This window comes from Daucus carota, chromosome 2 (assembly GCF_001625215.2).
Source record: "Daucus carota subsp. sativus chromosome 2, DH1 v3.0, whole genome shotgun sequence".
In the NCBI taxonomy this organism is placed as follows: Eukaryota; Viridiplantae; Streptophyta; class Magnoliopsida; order Apiales; family Apiaceae; genus Daucus; species Daucus carota.
In genome coordinates this window covers 6782265-6799867 of record NC_030382.2, presented here as the reverse complement: position 1 = coordinate 6799867, position 17603 = coordinate 6782265, and positions in this window count along the sequence as shown.

Here is a 17603-nt window from a genome sequence, read left to right as displayed (position 1 = left end):
AATGACTGATCAAGTATATTATCAAGCAAAGGATTCAAGGAATCATTTCAGTTCGAGTCGTTCGTGAACCAGACCAGTGCACAGGACGTCAGGACGTACGAAAGTATTCAGTGGATTCGATCAACGAATTAATTGATCAAGTCAATCGAGCTGCTCCAGGATATTGCCAAAGGAATTTATTAATATATATATATGTATATATATATATATATATATATTAATTGTGAATTACTTGAACATAAATAAGTCAAGTAATTATTTAAACACAATTAATTCTATATATATGTATATAAATATATATATTTTAATAAGTGTTGCAAATGGAAGTCTAAGGCAAATTCTTCTAAGTATACAAACAATGCATATACTGTGAATGAATCAGGCGCCAAGTTTGACTGGAAGTCAAAACTTGCGCTTGGTTTATTCATCAGGATATTGGCTAAGTAGTGTTACCTGTATACTGAAGAAAGGAGCGCAACATTTGACCAAAAAGTCAAATGTTGCGCCTCCTGTCATCTTCCTTGGCGCAACTTCAAGGTTTACTTAGATTTCTCTAAGTCATTTACACTGTCTTCCTTCTTAAGCGCAACTGTTGACCTTTGGTCAAAGTTGGCGCCTCCTATACAAGGGAAGAGTCAAGTGCATCTATTACTTAGAATTTAATCTAAGTCTTGTCCACTGTGAAGCTCTTGGCGCAACCATTGACCAAGGGAAGGCGCCATGTTTGACTTTTCATTTAAGCATTACTTAGAATTTTATTCTAAGTACTACAAACCATATACTGTGATGAAGTCAAAGCGCAAGGTTTGACTATCACTGGTCAGTGGCGCATCTTTGGTACATTCTGGAGTTAGATTTATTTCTATCAATCTAATCCGTCCAGGACGAACTCAAGTCGTCCAGGACGAACTCGTTAACCATGGTTAGTTTATGAAAAGCCTATAAATATGTGACTTGTGTTCTCACAATTCATTGTACATCCTTCGGGATGAAATGGCCAAGTGCTCTGCACGGCTACTCCCACTATACACACACCCTAGCCTAGCTTTGTAATAGAAATATCAGTAGTGGTTAGAGTTTGTAATATTGAGAGTAGTGGCCATTGTAGCCGAACCTTCGGGTTTGGATTTATAGCACCTTCGAGGTATTTATCAATATACAGATATACCTTGGAAAATATTGTGTGTTGGTTTAATATTTTCATATCCTCAGAAACCGACCCAATAAATATCCGGAACACGAAACCCATTACAGAACTGCAATTTGTTTATCCGCAAGATTCGAAAGAATTTTAAATTGTAGTGAGTATCGTATTCAACCCCCCCTTCTACGATACTTTGGACCTAACATCTTTCAATTGTCTTACAAGTACAAATGCTTTGCCTATAAATATGGCATTGCATCCTTCATTTTTAGTGTTCATTCACTTTGTAATCAAAGCATTTTGTAAAGCTTTCAAGTTGTTCGTAACTTGCTTGATCGTTATATCCACAGTTTTCTGTGCTTTGATAACCCGGTTGTTTTAATCACTAAATCTAGAATATACCCTGTCGAATTTATTCTACGAACTTTAGTGGACATTAAAACTGAACCATTTTAATTATATAACGACGTCAAACATTGTTATATTAATTAATTATAATCTGATTAACAAATCATATTTAATCAGATTCACTTCCGCGACGATTTGGTACTGATTGTATTCAACCCCCCCCCCTTCTACAATCATATCTGGACCTAACAAACCTACAGTTGTTTTTAACTTCGAACGAGTTTGGAATGAAGCTACAAGTTGTTTCCAACTTCAATCTACCAATAATGAAGCTACAAGTTGTTTACGGACTCAAACTAGTCAAGAATGAAACTACAAGTTGATTACAATTTCAAACAACCGAAAATCAAGCTACAAGTTGTTTTCAACTTCACACGAGTCTCGAATGAAGCTAAAAGTTGTTTCCAACTTCAATCTACCAATAATGAAGCTACAAGTTGTTTACGGTCTCAAACGAGTCAAGAATGAAACTACAAGTTGATTCCAATTTCAAACAACCGAAAATGAATGTACAAGTTTTTTTCAACTTCAAACGAGTCTGGAATGAAGCTACAAGTTATTTCACCCTCCAATCTAGTCAATAATGAAGCTACAAGTTGTTTCTGGGCTCAAACGAGTCAAGAATGAAACTACAAGTTGATTACAATTTCAAACAACCGAAAATGAAGCTACAAGTTGTTTTTAACTTCAAACGAGTCTGGAATGAAGCTATAAGTTGTTTCCAACTTCAATCTAGTCAATAATGAAGCTACAAGTTGTTTCCGGGCTCAAACGAGTCAAGAATGAAACTACAAGTTGATTACAATTTCAAACAACCGAAAATCAACCTACAAGTTGTTTTTAACTTCAAACGAGTCTGGAATGAAGCTATAAGTTGTTTCCAACTTCAATCTAGTCAATAATGAAGCTACAAGTTGTTTCCGGGCTCAAACGAGTCAAGAATGAAACTACAAGTTGATTACAATTTCAAACAACCGAAAATCAACCTACAAGTTGTTTTTAACTTCAAACGAGTCTGGAATGAAGCTAAAAGTTGTTTCCAACTTCAATCTACCAATAATGAAGCTACAATTTGTTTACGGACTCAAACGAGTCAAGAATGAAACTACAAGTTGATTCCAATTTCAAACAACCGAAAATGAATGTACAAGTTGTTTTTAACTTCGAACGAGTCTGGAATGAAGCTAAAAGTTGTTTCGAACTTCAATCTACCAATAATGAAGCTACAAGTTGTTTACGGGCTCAAACGAGTCAAGAATGAAACTACAAGTTGATTCCTATTTCAAACAACCGAAAATGAATGTACAAGTTGTTTTCAACTTCAAACGAGTCTGGAATGAAGCTACAAGTTGTTTCCAACTCTAATCTAGTCAATAATGAAGCTACAAGTTGTTTCCGGGCTCAAACGAGTCAAGAATGAAACTACAAGTTGATTACAATTTCAAACAACCGAAAATGAAGCTACAAGTTGTTTTTAACTTCAAACGAGTCTGGAATGAAGCTACAAGTTGTTTCCAACTCCAAACTAGTCAATAATGAAGCTACAAGTTGTTTCCGGGCTCAAACGAGTCAAGAATGAAACTACAAGTTGATTACAATTTCAAACAACCGAAAATAAAGCTACAAGTTATTTTTAACTTCGATAGAGTTTGGAATGAAGCTACAAGTTGTTTCCAACTTCAATCTACCAATAATGAAGCTACAAGTTGTTTACGGGCTCAAACGAGTCAAGAATGAAACTACAAGTTGATTACAATTTCAAACAACCGAAAATGAAAGTACAAGTTGTTTTTAACTTCAAACGAGTCTGGAATGAAGCTAAAAGTTGTTTCCAACTTCAATCTACCAATAATGAAGCTACAAGTTGTTTACGGGCTCAAACGAGTCAACAATGAAACTACAAGTTGATTCCAATTTCCAACAACCGAAAATGAATGTACAAGTTGTTTTCAACTTCAAACGAGTCTGGAATGAAGCTACAAGTTGTTTCCAACTCCAATCTAGTCAATAATGAAGCTACAAGTTGTTTCCGGGCTCAAACGAGTCAAGAATTAAACTACAAGTTGATTAGAATTTCAAACAACCGAAAATGAAGCTACAAGTTGTTTTTAACTTCAAACGAGTCTGGATTGAAGCTACAAGTTGTTTCCAACTTCAATCTAGTCAATAATGAAGCTACAAGTTGTTTCCGGGCTCAAACGAGTCAAGAATGAAACTACAAGTTGATTACAATTTCAAACAACCGAAAATCAACCTACAAGTTGTTTTTAACTTCGAACGAGTCTGGAATGAAGCTAAAAGTTGTTTCCAACTTCAATCTACCAATAATGAAGCTACAAGTTGTTTACAGACTCAAACTAGTCAAGAATGAAACTACAAGTTGATTACAATTTCAAACAACCGAAAATCAAGCTACAAGTTATTTTTAACTTCACACGAGTCTGGAATGAAGCTAAAAGTTGTTTCCAACTTCAATCTACCAATAATGAAGCTACAAGTTGTTTACGGTCTCAAACGAGTCAAGAATGAAACTACAAGTTGATTCCAATTTCAAACAACCGAAAATGAATGTACAAGTTGTTTTCAACTTCAAACGAGTCTGGAATGAAGCTACAAGTTGTTTCCAACTCCAATCTAGTCAATGATGAAGCTACAAGTTGTTTACGGGCTCAAACGAGTCAAGAATGAAACTACAAGTTGATTCCAATTTCCAACAACCGAAAATGAATGTACAAGTTGTTTTCAACTTCAAACGAGTCTAGAATGAAGCTACAAGTTGTTTCCAACTCCAATCTAGTCAATAATGAAGCTACAAGTTGTTTCCGGGCTCAAACGAGTCAAGAATGAAACTACAAGTTGATTACAATTTCAAACAACCGAAAATCAACCTACAAGTTGTTTTTAACTTCAAACGAGTCTGGAATGAAGCTAAAAGTTGTTTCCAACTTCAATCTACCAATAATGAAGCTACAAGTTGTTTACGGACTCAAACTAGTCAAGAATGAAACTACAAGTTGATTACAATTTCAAACAACCGAAAATCAAGCTACAAGTTGTTTTTAACTTCACACGAGTCTGGAATGAAGCTAAAAGTTGTTTCCAACTTCAATCTACCAATAATGAAGCTACAAGTTGTTTATGGTCTCAAACGAGTCAAGAATGAAACTACAAGTTGATTCCAATTTCAAACAACCGAAAATGAATGTACAAGTTGTTTTCAACTTCAAACGAGTCTGGAATGAAGCTACAAGTTGTTTCCAACTCCAATCTAGTCAATGATGAAGCTACAAGTTGTTTACGGGCTCAAACGAGTCAAGAATGAAACTACAAGTTGATTCCAATTTCCAACAACCGAAAATGAATGTACAAGTTGTTTTCAACTTCAAACGAGTCTGGAATGAAGCTACAAGTTGTTTCCAACTCCAATATAGTCAATAATGAAGCTACATGTTGTTTCCGGGCTCAAACGAGTCAAGAATGAAACTACAAGTTGATTACAATTTCAAACAACCGAAAATGAAGCTACAAGTTGTTTTTAACTTCAAACGAGTCTGGAATGAAGCTACAAGTTGTTTCCAACTTCAATCTAGTCAATAATGAAGCCACAAGTTGTTTCCGGGCTCAAACGAGTCAAGAATGAAACTACAAGTTGATTACAATTTCAAACAACCGAAAATCAAGCTACAAGTTGTTTTTAACTTCAAACGAGTCTGGAATGAAGCTAAAAGTTGTTTCCAACTTCAATCTACCAATAATGAAGCTACAAGTTGTTTACGGACTCAAACGAGTCAAGAATGAAACTACAAGTTGATTCCAATTTCAAACAACCGAAAATGAAAGTACAAGTTGTTTTTAACTTCGAACGAGTCTGGAATGAAGCTAAAAGTTGTTTCGAACTTCAATCCACCAATAATGAAGCTACAAGTTGTTTACGGGCTCAAACGAGTCAAGAATGAAACTACAAGTTGATTCCAATTTCAAACAACCGAAAATGATTGTATTCAACTTCAAACGAGTCTGGAATGAAGTTACAAGTTGTTTCCAACTCCAATCTAGTCAATAATGAAGCTACAAGTTGTTTCCGGGCTCAAACGAGTCAAGAATGAAACTACAAGTTGATTAGAATTTCAAACAACCGAAAATGAAGCTACAAGTTGTTTTTAACTTCAAACGAGTCTGGAATGAAGCTACAAGTTGTTTCCAATTTCAATCTAGTCAATAATGAAGCTACAAGTTGTTTCCGGGCTCAAACGAGTCAAGAATGAAACTACAAGTTGATTACAATTTCAAACAACCGAAAATGAAGCTACAAGTTGTTTTTAACTTCGGACGAGTTTGGAATGAAGCTCCAAATTGTTTCCAACTTCAATCTACCAATAATGAAGCTACAAGTTGTTTACGGGCTCAAACGAGTCAAGAATGAAACTACAAGTTGATTACAATTTCAAACAACCGAAAATGAAAGTACAAGTTGTTTTTAACTTCAAACGAGTCTGGAATGAAGCTAAAAGTTGTTTCCAACTTCAATCTACCAATAATGAAGCTACAAGTTGTTTATGGGCTCAAACGAGTCAAGAATGAAACTACAAGTTGATTCCAATTTCCAACAACCGAAAATGAATGTACAAGTTGTTTTCAACTTCAAACGAGTCTGGAATGAAGCTACAAGTTGTTTCCAACTCCAATCTAGTCAATCATGAAGCTACAAGTTGTTTCCGGGCTCAAACGAGTCAAGAATGAAACTACAAGTTGATTACAATTTCAAACAACCGAAAATGAAGCTACAAGTTGTTTTTAACTTCAAACGAGTCTGGAATGAAGCTACAAGTTGTTTCCAACTTCAATCTAGTCAATAATGAAGCTACAAGTTGTTTCCGGGCTCAAACGAGTCAAGAATGAAACTACAAGTTGATTACAATTTCAAACAACCGAAAATCAACCTACAGTTGTTTTTAACTTCAAACGAGTCTGGAATGAAGCTAAAAGTTGTTTCCAACTTCAATCTACCAATAATGAAGCTACAAGTTGTTTACGGACTCAAACTAGTCAAGAATGAAACTACAAGTTGATTACAATTTCAAAACAACCGAAAATCAAGCTACAAGTTGTTTTTAACTTCACACGAGTCTGGAATGAAGCTAAAAGTTGTTTCCAACTTCAATCTACCAATAATGAAGCTACAAGTTGTTTACGGTCTCAAACGAGTCAAGAATGAAACTACAAGTTGATTCCAATTTCAAACAACCGAAAATGAATGTACAAGTTGTTTTCAACTTCAAACGAGTCTGGAATGAAGCTACAAGTTATTTCACCCTCCAATCTAGTCAATAATGAAGCTACAAGTTGTTTCCGGGCTCAAACGAGTCAAGAATGAAACTACAAGTTGATTACAATTTCAAACAACCGAAAATCAACCTACAGTTGTTTTTAACTTCAAACGAGTCTGGAATGAAGCTAAAAGTTGTTTCCAACTTCAATCTACCAATAATGAAGCTACAAGTTGTTTACGGACTCAAACTAGTCAAGAATGAAACTACAAGTTGATTACAATTTCAAACAACCGAAAATCAAGCTACAAGTTGTTTTTAACTTCACACGAGTCTGGAATGAAGCTAAAAGTTGTTTCCAACTTCAATCTACCAATAATGAAGCTACAAGTTGTTTACGGTCTCAAACGAGTCAAGAATGAAACTACAAGTTGATTCCAATTTCAAACAACCGAAAATGAATGTACAAGTTGTTTTCAACTTCAAACGAGTCTGGAATGAAGCTACAAGTTGTTTCCAACTCCAATCTAGAGAATGATGAAGCTACAAGTTGTTTCCGGGCTCAAACGAGTCAAGAATGAAACTACAAGTTGATTACAATTTCAAACAACCGAAAATGAAGCTACAAGTTGTTTTTAACTTCAAACGAGTTTGGAATGAAGCTACAAGTTGTTTCCAACTTCAATCTAGTCAATAATGAAGCTACAAGTTGTTTCCGGGCTCAAACGAGTCAAGAATGAAACTACAAGTTGATTACAATTTCAAACAACCGAAAATCAACCTACAGTTGTTTTTAACTTCAAACGAGTCTGGAATGAAGCTAAAAGTTGTTTCCAACTTCAATCTACCAATAATGAAGCTACAAGTTGTTTCCGGGCTCAAACGAGTCAAGAATGAAACTACAAGTTGATTACAATTTCAAACAACCGAAAATCAACCTACAGTTGTTTTGAACTTAAACTACAAGTTGATTACAATTTCAAACAACCGAAAATAAAGCTACAAGTTGTTTTTAACTTCGAACGAGTTTGGAATGAAGCTACAAGTTGTTTCCAACTTCAATCTACCAATAATGAAGCTACAAGTTGTTTATGGGCTCAAACGAGTCAAGAATGAAACTACAAGTTGATTACAATTTCAAACAACCGAAAATGAAAGTACAAGTTGTTTTTAACTTCAAACGAGTCTGGAATGAAGCTAAAAGTTGTTTCCAACTTCAATCTACCAATAATGAAGCTACAAGTTGTTTATGGGCTCAAACGAGTCAAGAATGAAACTACAAGTTGAATCCAATTTCCAACAACCGAAAATGAATGTACAAGTTGTTTTCAACTTCAAACGAGTCTGGAATGAAGCTACAAGTTGTTTCCAACTCCAATCTAGTCAATAATGAAGCTACAAGTTGTTTCCGGGCTCAAACGAGTCAAGAATGAAACTACAAGTTGATTACAATTTCAAACAACCGAAAATGAAGCTACAAGTTGTTTTTAACTTCAAACGAGTTTGGAATGAAGCTACAAGTTGTTTCCAACTTCAATCTAGTCAATAATGAAGCTACAAGTTGTTTCCGGGCTCAAACGAGTCAAGAATGAAACTACAAGTTGATTACAATTTCAAACAACCGAAAATCAACCTACAGTTGTTTTTAACTTCAAACGAGTCTGGAATGAAGCTAAAAGTTGTTTCCAACTTCAATCTACCAATAATGAAGCTACAAGTTGTTTCCGGGCTCAAACGAGTCAAGAATGAAACTACAAGTTGATTACAATTTCAAACAACCGAAAATCAACCTACAGTTGTTTTTAACTTCAAACGAGTCTGGAATGAAGCTAAAAGTTGTTTCCAACTTCAATCTACCAATAATGAAGCTACAAGTTGTTTACGGACTCAAACTAGTCAAGAATGAAACTACAAGTTGATTACAATTTCAAACAACCGAAAATAAAGCTACAAGTTGTTTTTAACTTCGAACGAGTTCGGAATGAAGCTACAAGTTGTTTCCAACTTCAATCTACCAATAATGAAGCTACAAGTTGTTTATGGGCTCAAACGAGTCAAGAATGAAACTACAAGTTGATTACAATTTCAAACAACCGAAAATGAAAGTACAAGTTGTTTTTAACTTCAAACGAGTCTGGAATGAAGCTAAAAGTTGTTTCCAACTTCAATCTACCAATAATGAAGCTACAAGTTGTTTATGGGCTCAAACGAGTCAAGAATGAAACTACAAGTTGATTACAATTTCAAACAACCGAAAATGAAGCTACAAGTTGTTTTTAACTTCAAACGAGTTTGGAATGAAGCTACAAGTTGTTTCCAACTTCAATCTAGTCAATAATGAAGCTACAAGTTGTTTCCGGGCTCAAACGAGTCAAGAATGAAACTACAAGTTGATTACAATTTCAAACAACCGAAAATCAACCTACAGTTGTTTTTAACTTCAAACGAGTCTGGAATGAAGCTAAAAGTTGTTTCCAACTTCAATCTACCAATAATGAAGCTACAAGTTGTTTACGGACTCAAACTAGTCAAGAATGAAACTACAAGTTGATTACAATTTCAAAACAACCGAAAATCAAGCTACAAGTTGTTTTTAACTTCACACGAGTCCGGAATGAAGCTAAAAGTTGTTTCCAACTTCAATCTACCAATAATGAAGCTACAAGTTGTTTACTGTCTCAAACGAGTCAAGAATGAAACTACAAGTTGATTCCAATTTCAAACAACCGAAAATGAATGTACAAGTTGTTTTCAACTTCAAACGAGTCTGGAATGAAGCTACAAGTTATTTCACCCTCCAATCTAGTCAATAATGAAGCTACAAGTTGTTTCCGGGCTCAAACGAGTCAAGAATGAAACTACAAGTTGATTACAATTTCAAACAACCGAAAATAAAGCTACAAGTTGTTTTTAACTTCGAACGAGTTTGGAATGAAGCTAAAAGTTGTTTCCAACTTCAATCTACCAATAATGAAGCTACAAGTTGTTTACGGACTCAAACTAGTCAAGAATGAAACTACAAGTTGATTACAATTTCAAACAACCGAAAATCAACCTACAGTTGTTTTTAACTTCAAACGAGTCTGGAATGAAGCTAAAAGTTGTTTCCAACTTCAATCTACCAATAATGAAGCTACAAGTTGTTTCCGGGCTCAAACGAGTCAAGAATGAAACTACAAGTTGATTACAATTTCAAACAACCGAAAATAAAGCTACAAGTTGTTTTTAACTTCAAACGAGTCTGGAATGAAGCTAAAAGTTGTTTCCAACTTCAATCTACCAATAATGAAGCTACAAGTTGTTTACGGACTCAAACTAGTCAAGAATGAAACTACAAGTTGATTACAATTTCAAACAACCGAAAATCAACCTACAGTTGTTTTTAACTTCAAACGAGTCTGGAATGAAGCTAAAAGTTGTTTCCAACTTCAATCTACCAATAATGAAGCTACAAGTTGTTTCCGGGCTCAAACGAGTCAAGAATGAAACTACAAGTTGATTACAATTTCAAACAACCGAAAATCAACCTACAGTTGTTTTTAACTTCAAACGAGTCTGGAATGAAGCTAAAAGTTGTTTCCAACTTCAATCTACCAATAATGAAGCTACAAGTTGTTTACGGACTCAAACTAGTCAAGAATGAAACTACAAGTTGATTACAATTTCAAACAACCGAAAATAAAGCTACAAGTTGTTTTTAACTTCGAACGAGTTTGGAATGAAGCTACAAGTTGTTTCCAACTTCAATCTACCAATAATGAAGCTACAAGTTGTTTATGGGCTCAAACGAGTCAAGAATGAAACTACAAGTTGATTACAATTTCAAACAACCGAAAATGAAAGTACAAGTTGTTTTTAACTTCAAACGATTCTGGAATGAAGCTAAAAGTTGTTTCCAACTTCAATCTACCAATAATGAAGCTACAAGTTGTTTATGGGCTCAAACGAGTCAAGAATGAAACTACAAGTTGAATCCAATTTCCAACAACCGAAAATGAATGTACAAGTTGTTTTCAACTTCAAACGAGTCTGGAATGAAGCTACAAGTTGTTTCCAACTCCAATCTAGTCAATAATGAAGCTACAAGTTGTTTCCGGGCTCAAACGAGTCAAGAATGAAACTACAAGTTGATTACAATTTCAAACAACCGAAAATGAAGCTACAAGTTGTTTTTAACTTCAAACGAGTTTGGAATGAAGCTACAAGTTGTTTCCAACTTCAATCTAGTCAATAATGAAGCTACAAGTTGTTTCCGGGCTCAAACGAGTCAAGAATGAAACTACAAGTTGATTACAATTTCAATCAACCGAAAATCAACCTACAGTTGTTTTTAACTTCAAACGAGTCTGGAATGAAGCTAAAAGTTGTTTCCAACTTCAATCTACCAATAATGAAGCTACAAGTTGTTTCCGGGCTCAAACGAGTCAAGAATGAAACTACAAGTTGATTACAATTTCAAACAACCGAAAATCAACTACAAGTTGTTTTTAACTTCAAACGAGTCTGGAATGAAGCTAAAAGTTGTTTCCAACTTCAATCTACCAATAATGAAGCTACAAGTTGTTTACGGACTCAAACGAGTCAAGAATGAAACTACAAGTTGATTACAATTTCAAACAACCGAAAATAAAGCTACAAGTTGTTTTTAACTTCGAACGAGTTCGGAATGAAGCTACAAGTTGTTTCCAACTTCAATCTACCAATAATGAAGCTACAAGTTGTTTACGGGCTCAAACGAGTCAAGAATGAAACTACAAGTTGATTACAATTTCAAACAACCGAAAATGAAAGTACAAGTTGTTTTTAACTTCAAACGAGTCTGGAATGAAGCTAAAAGTTGTTTCCAACTTCAATCTACCAATAATGAAGCTACAAGTTGTTTACGGGCTCAAACGAGTCAAGAATGAAACTACAAGTTGATTCCAATTTCCAACAACCGAAAATGAATGTACAAGTTGTTTTCAACTTCAAACGAGTCTGGAATGAAGCTACAAGTTGTTTCCAACTCCAATCTAGTCAATAATGAAGCTACAAGTTGTTTCCGGGCTCAAACGAGTCAAGAATGAAACTACAAGTTGATTACAATTTCAAACAACCGAAAATGAAGCTACAAGTTGTTTTTAACTTCAAACGAGTTTGGAATGAAGCTACAAGTTGTTTCCAACTTCAATCTAGTCAATAATGAAGCTACAAGTTGTTTCCGGGCTCAAACGAGTCAAGAATGAAACTACAAGTTGATTACAATTTCAAACAACCGAAAATCAACCTACAGTTGTTTTTAACTTCAAACGAGTCTGGAATGAAGCTAAAAGTTGTTTCCAACTTCAATCTACCAATAATGAAGCTACAAGTTGTTTACGGACTCAAACTAGTCAAGAATGAAACTACAAGTTGATTACAATTTCAAACAACCGAAAATCAAGCTACAAGTTGTTTTTAACTTCACACGAGTCTGGAATGAAGCTAAAAGTTGTTTCCAACTTCAATCTACCAATAATGAAGCTACAAGTTGTTTACGGTCTCAAACGAGTCAAGAATGAAACTACAAGTTGATTCCAATTTCAAACAACCGAAAATGAATGTACAAGTTGTTTTCAACTTCAAACGAGTCTGGAATGAAGCTACAAGTTGTTTCCAACTCCAATCTAGTCAATAATGAAGCTACAAGTTGTTTCCGGGCTCAAACGAGTCAAGAATGAAACTACAAGTTGATTACAATTTCAAACAACCGAAAATGAAGCTACAAGTTGTTTTTAACTTCAAACGAGTCTGGAATGAAGCTACAAGTTGTTTCCAACTTCAATCTAGTCAATAATGAAGCTACAAGTTGTTTCCGGGCTCAAACGAGTCAAGAATGAAACTACAAGTTGATTACAATTTCAAACAACCGAAAATCAAGCTACAAGTTGTTTTTAACTTCAAACGAGTCTGGAATGAAGCTAAAAGTTGTTTCCAACTTCAATCTACCAATAATGAAGCTACAAGTTGTTTACGGACTCAAACGAGTCAAGAATGAAACTACAAGTTGATTCCAATTTCAAACAACCGAAAATCAAGCTACAAGTTGTTTTTAACTTCGAACGAGTCTGGAATGAAGCTAAAAGTTGTTTCGAACTTCAATCTACCAATAATGAAGCTACAAGTTGTTTACGGGCTCAAACGAGTCAAGAATGAAACTACAAGTTGATTCCAATTTCAAACAACCGAAAATGAATGTACAAGTTGTTTTCAACTTCAAACGAGTCTGGAATGAAGCTACAAGTTGTTTCCAACTCCAATCTAGTCAATAATGAAGCTACAAGTTGTTTCCGGGCTCAAACGAGTCAAGAATGAAACTACAAGTTGATTACAATTTCAAACAACCGAAAATGAAGCTACAAGTTGTTTTTAACTTCAAACGAGTCTGGAATGAAGCTACAAGTTGTTTCCAACTTCAATCTAGTCAATAATGAAGCTACAAGTTGTTTCCGGGCTCAAACGAGTCAAGAATGAAACTACAAGTTGATTACAATTTCAAACAACCGAAAATGAAGCTACAAGTTGTTTTTAACTTCGAACGAGTTTGGAATGAAGCTACAAGTTGTTTCCAACTTCAATCTACCAATAATGAAGCTACAAGTTGTTTACGGGCTCAAACGAGTCAAGAATGAAACTACAAGTTGATTACAATTTCAAACAACCGAAAATGAAGTACAAGTTGTTTTTAACTTCAAACGAGTCTGGAATGAAGCTAAAAGTTGTTTCCAACTTCAATCTACCAATAATGAAGCTACAAGTTGTTTATGGGCTCAAACGAGTCAAGAATGAAACTACAAGTTGATTCCAATTTCCAACAACCGAAAATGAATGTACAAGTTGTTTTCAACTTCAAACGAGTCTGGAATGAAGCTACAAGTTGTTTCCAACTCCAATCTAGTCAATAATGAAGCTACAAGTTGTTTCCGGGCTCAAACGAGTCAAGAATGAAACTACAAGTTGATTACAATTTCAAACAACCGAAAATGAAGCTACAAGTTGTTTTTAACTTCAAACGAGTCTGGAATGAAGCTACAAGTTGTTTCCAACTTCAGTCTAGTCAATAATGAAGCTACAAGTTGTTTCCGGGCTCAAACGAGTCAAGAATGAAACTACAAGTTGATTACAATTTCAAACAACCGAAAATCAACCTACAGTTGTTTTTAACTTCAAACGAGTCTGGAATGAAGCTAAAAGTTGTTTCCAACTTCAATCTACCAATAATGAAGCTACAAGTTGTTTACGGGCTCAAACGAGTCAAGAATGAAACTACAAGTTGATTACAATTTCAAACAACCGAAAATGAATGTACAAGTTGTTTTTAACTTCAAACGAGTCTGGAATGAAGCTACAAGTTGTTTCCAACTTCAATCTAGTCAATAATGAAGCTACAAGTTGTTTACGGGCTCAAACGAGTCAAGAATGAAACTACAAGTTGATTCCAATTTCCAACAACCGAAAATGAATGTACAAGTTGTTTTCAACTTCAAACGAGTCTGGAATGAAGCTACAAGTTGTTTCCAACTCCAATCTAGTCAATAATGAAGCTACAAGTTGTTTCCGGGCTCAAACGAGTCAAGAATGAAACTACAAGTTGATTACAATTTCAAACAACCGAAAATGAAGCTACAAGTTGTTTTTAACTTCAAACGAGTCTGGAATGAAGCTACAAGTTGTTTCCAACTTCAATCTAGTCAATAATGAAGCTACAAGTTGTTTCCGGGCTCAAACGAGTCAAGAATGAAACTACAAGTTGATTACAATTTCAAACAACCGAAAATCAAGCTACAAGTTGTTTTTAACTTCAAACGAGTCTGGAATGAAGCTACAAGTTGTTTCCAACTTCAATCTACCAATAATGAAGCTACAAGTTGTTTACGGGCTCAAACGAGTCAAGAATGAAACTACAAGTTGATTACAATTTCAAACAACCGAAAATGAATGTACAAGTTGTTTTTAACTTCAAACGAGTCTGGAATGAAGCTAAAAGTTGTTTCCAACTTCAATCTACCAATAATGAAGCTACAAGTTGTTTACTGGGCTCAAACGAGTCAAGAATGAAACTACAAGTTGATTCCAATTTCAAACAACCGAAAATGAATGTACAAGTTGTTTTCAACTTCAAACGAGTCTGGAATGAAGCTACAAGTTGTTTCCAACTCCAATCTAGTCAATAATGAAGCTACAAGTTGTTTCCGGGCTCAAACGAGTCAAGAATGAAACTACAAGTTGATTACAATTTCAAACAACCGAAAATGAAGCTACGAGTTGTTTTTAACTTCAAACGAGTCTGGAATGAAGCTACAAGTTGTTTCCAACTTCAGTCTAGTCAATAATGAAGCTACAAGTTGTTTCCGGGCTCAAACGAGTCAAGAATGAACTACAAGTTGATTACAATTTCAAACAACCGAAAATCAACCTACAGTTGTTTTTAACTTCAAACGAGTCTGGAATGAAGCTAAAAGTTGTTTCCAACTTCAATCTACCAATAATGAAGCTACAAGTTGTTTACGGTCTCAAACGAGTCAAGAATGAAACTACAAGTTGATTCCAATTTCAAACAACCGAAAATGAATGTACAAGTTGTTTTCAACTTCAAACGAGTCTGGAATGAAGCTACAAGTTGTTTCCAACTCCAATCTAGTCAATAATGAAGCTACAAGTTGTTTACGGGCTCAAACGAGTCAAGAATGAAACTACAAGTTGATTCCAATTTCAAACAACCGAAAATGAATGTACAAGTTGTTTTCAACTTCAAACGAGTCTGGAATGAAGCTACAAGTTGTTTCCAACTCCAATCTAGTCAATAATGAAGCTACAAGTTGTTTCCGGGCTCAAACGAGTCAAGAATGAAACTACAAGTTGATTACAATTTCAAACAACCGAAAATGAAGCTACAAGTTGTTTTTAACTTCAAACGAGTCTGGAATGAAGCTACAAGTTGTTTCCAACTTCAATCTAGTCAATAATGAAGCTACAAGTTGTTTCCGGGCTCAAACGAGTCAAGAATGAAACTACAAGTTGATTACAATTTCAAACAACCGAAAATCAAGCTACAAGTTGTTTTTAACTTCAAACGAGTCTGGAATGAAGCTAAAAGTTGTTTCCAACTTCAATCTACCAATAATGAAGCTACAAGTTGTTTACGGACTCAAACGAGTCAAGAATGAAACTACAAGTTGATTCCAATTTCAAACAACCGAAAATGAATGTACAAGTTGTTTTTAACTTCAAACGAGTCTGGAATGAAGCTAAAAGTTGTTTCAACTTCAATCTACCAATAATGAAGCTACAAGTTGTTTACGGGCTCAAACGAGTCAAGAATGAAACTACAAGTTGATTCCAATTTCAAACAACCGAAAATGAATGTACAAGTTGTTTTCAACTTCAAACGAGTCTGGAATGAAGCTACAAGTTGTTTCCAACTCCAATCTAGTCAATAATGAAGCTACAAGTTGTTTCCGGGCTCAAACGAGTCAAGAATGAAACTACAAGTTGATTACAATTTCAAACAACCGAAAATGAAGCTACAAGTTGTTTTTAACTTCAAACGAGTCTGGAATGAAGCTACAAGTTGTTTCCAACTTCAATCTAGTCAATAATGAAGCTACAAGTTGTTTCCGGGCTCAAACGAGTCAAGAATGAAACTACAAGTTGATTACAATTTCAAACAACCGAAAATGAAGCTACAAGTTGTTTTTAACTTCGAACGAGTTTGGAATGAAGCTACAAGTTGTTTCCAACTTCAATCTACCAATAATGAAGCTACAAGTTGTTTACGGGCTCAAACGAGTCAAGAATGAAACTACAAGTTGATTACAATTTCAAACAACCGAAAATGAAAGTACAAGTTGTTTTTAACTTCAAACGAGTCTGGAATGAAGCTAAAAGTTGTTTCCAACTTCAATCTACCAATAATGAAGCTACAAGTTGTTTACGGTCTCAAACGAGTCAAGAATGAAACTACAAGTTGATTCCAATTTCAAACAACCGAAAATGAATGTACAAGTTGTTTTCAACTTCAAACGAGTCTGGAATGAAGCTACAAGTTGTTTCCAACTCCAATCTAGTCAATGATGATGCTACAAGTTGTTTACGGGCTCAAACGAGTCAAGAATGAAACTACAAGTTGATTCCAATTTCAAACAACCGAAAATGAATGTACAAGTTGTTTTCAACTTCAAACGAGTCTGGAATGAAGCTACAAGTTGTTTCCAACTCCAATCTAGTCAATAATGAAGCTACAAGTTGTTTCCGGGCTCAAACGAGTCAAGAATGAAACTACAAGTTGATTACAATTTCAAACAACCGAAAATGAAGCTACAAGTTGTTTTTAACTTCAAACGAGTCTGGAATGAAGCTACAAGTTGTTTCCAACTTCAATCTAGTCAATAATGAGCTACAAGTTGTTTCCGGGCTCAAACGAGTCAAGAATGAAACTACAAGTTGATTACAATTTCAAACAACCGAAAATCAAGCTACAAGTTGTTTTTAACTTCAAACGAGTCTGGAATGAAGCTAAAAGTTGTTTCCAACTTCAATCTACCAATAATGAAGCTACAAGTTGTTTACGGACTCAAACGAGTCAAGAATGAAACTACAAGTTGATTCCAATTTCAAACAACCGAAAATGAATGTACAAGTTGTTTTTAACTTCGAACGAGTCTGGAATGAAGCTAAAAGTTGTTTCGAACTTCAATCTACCAATAATGAAGCTACAAGTTGTTTACGGGCTCAAACGAGTCAAGAATGAAACTACAAGTTGATTC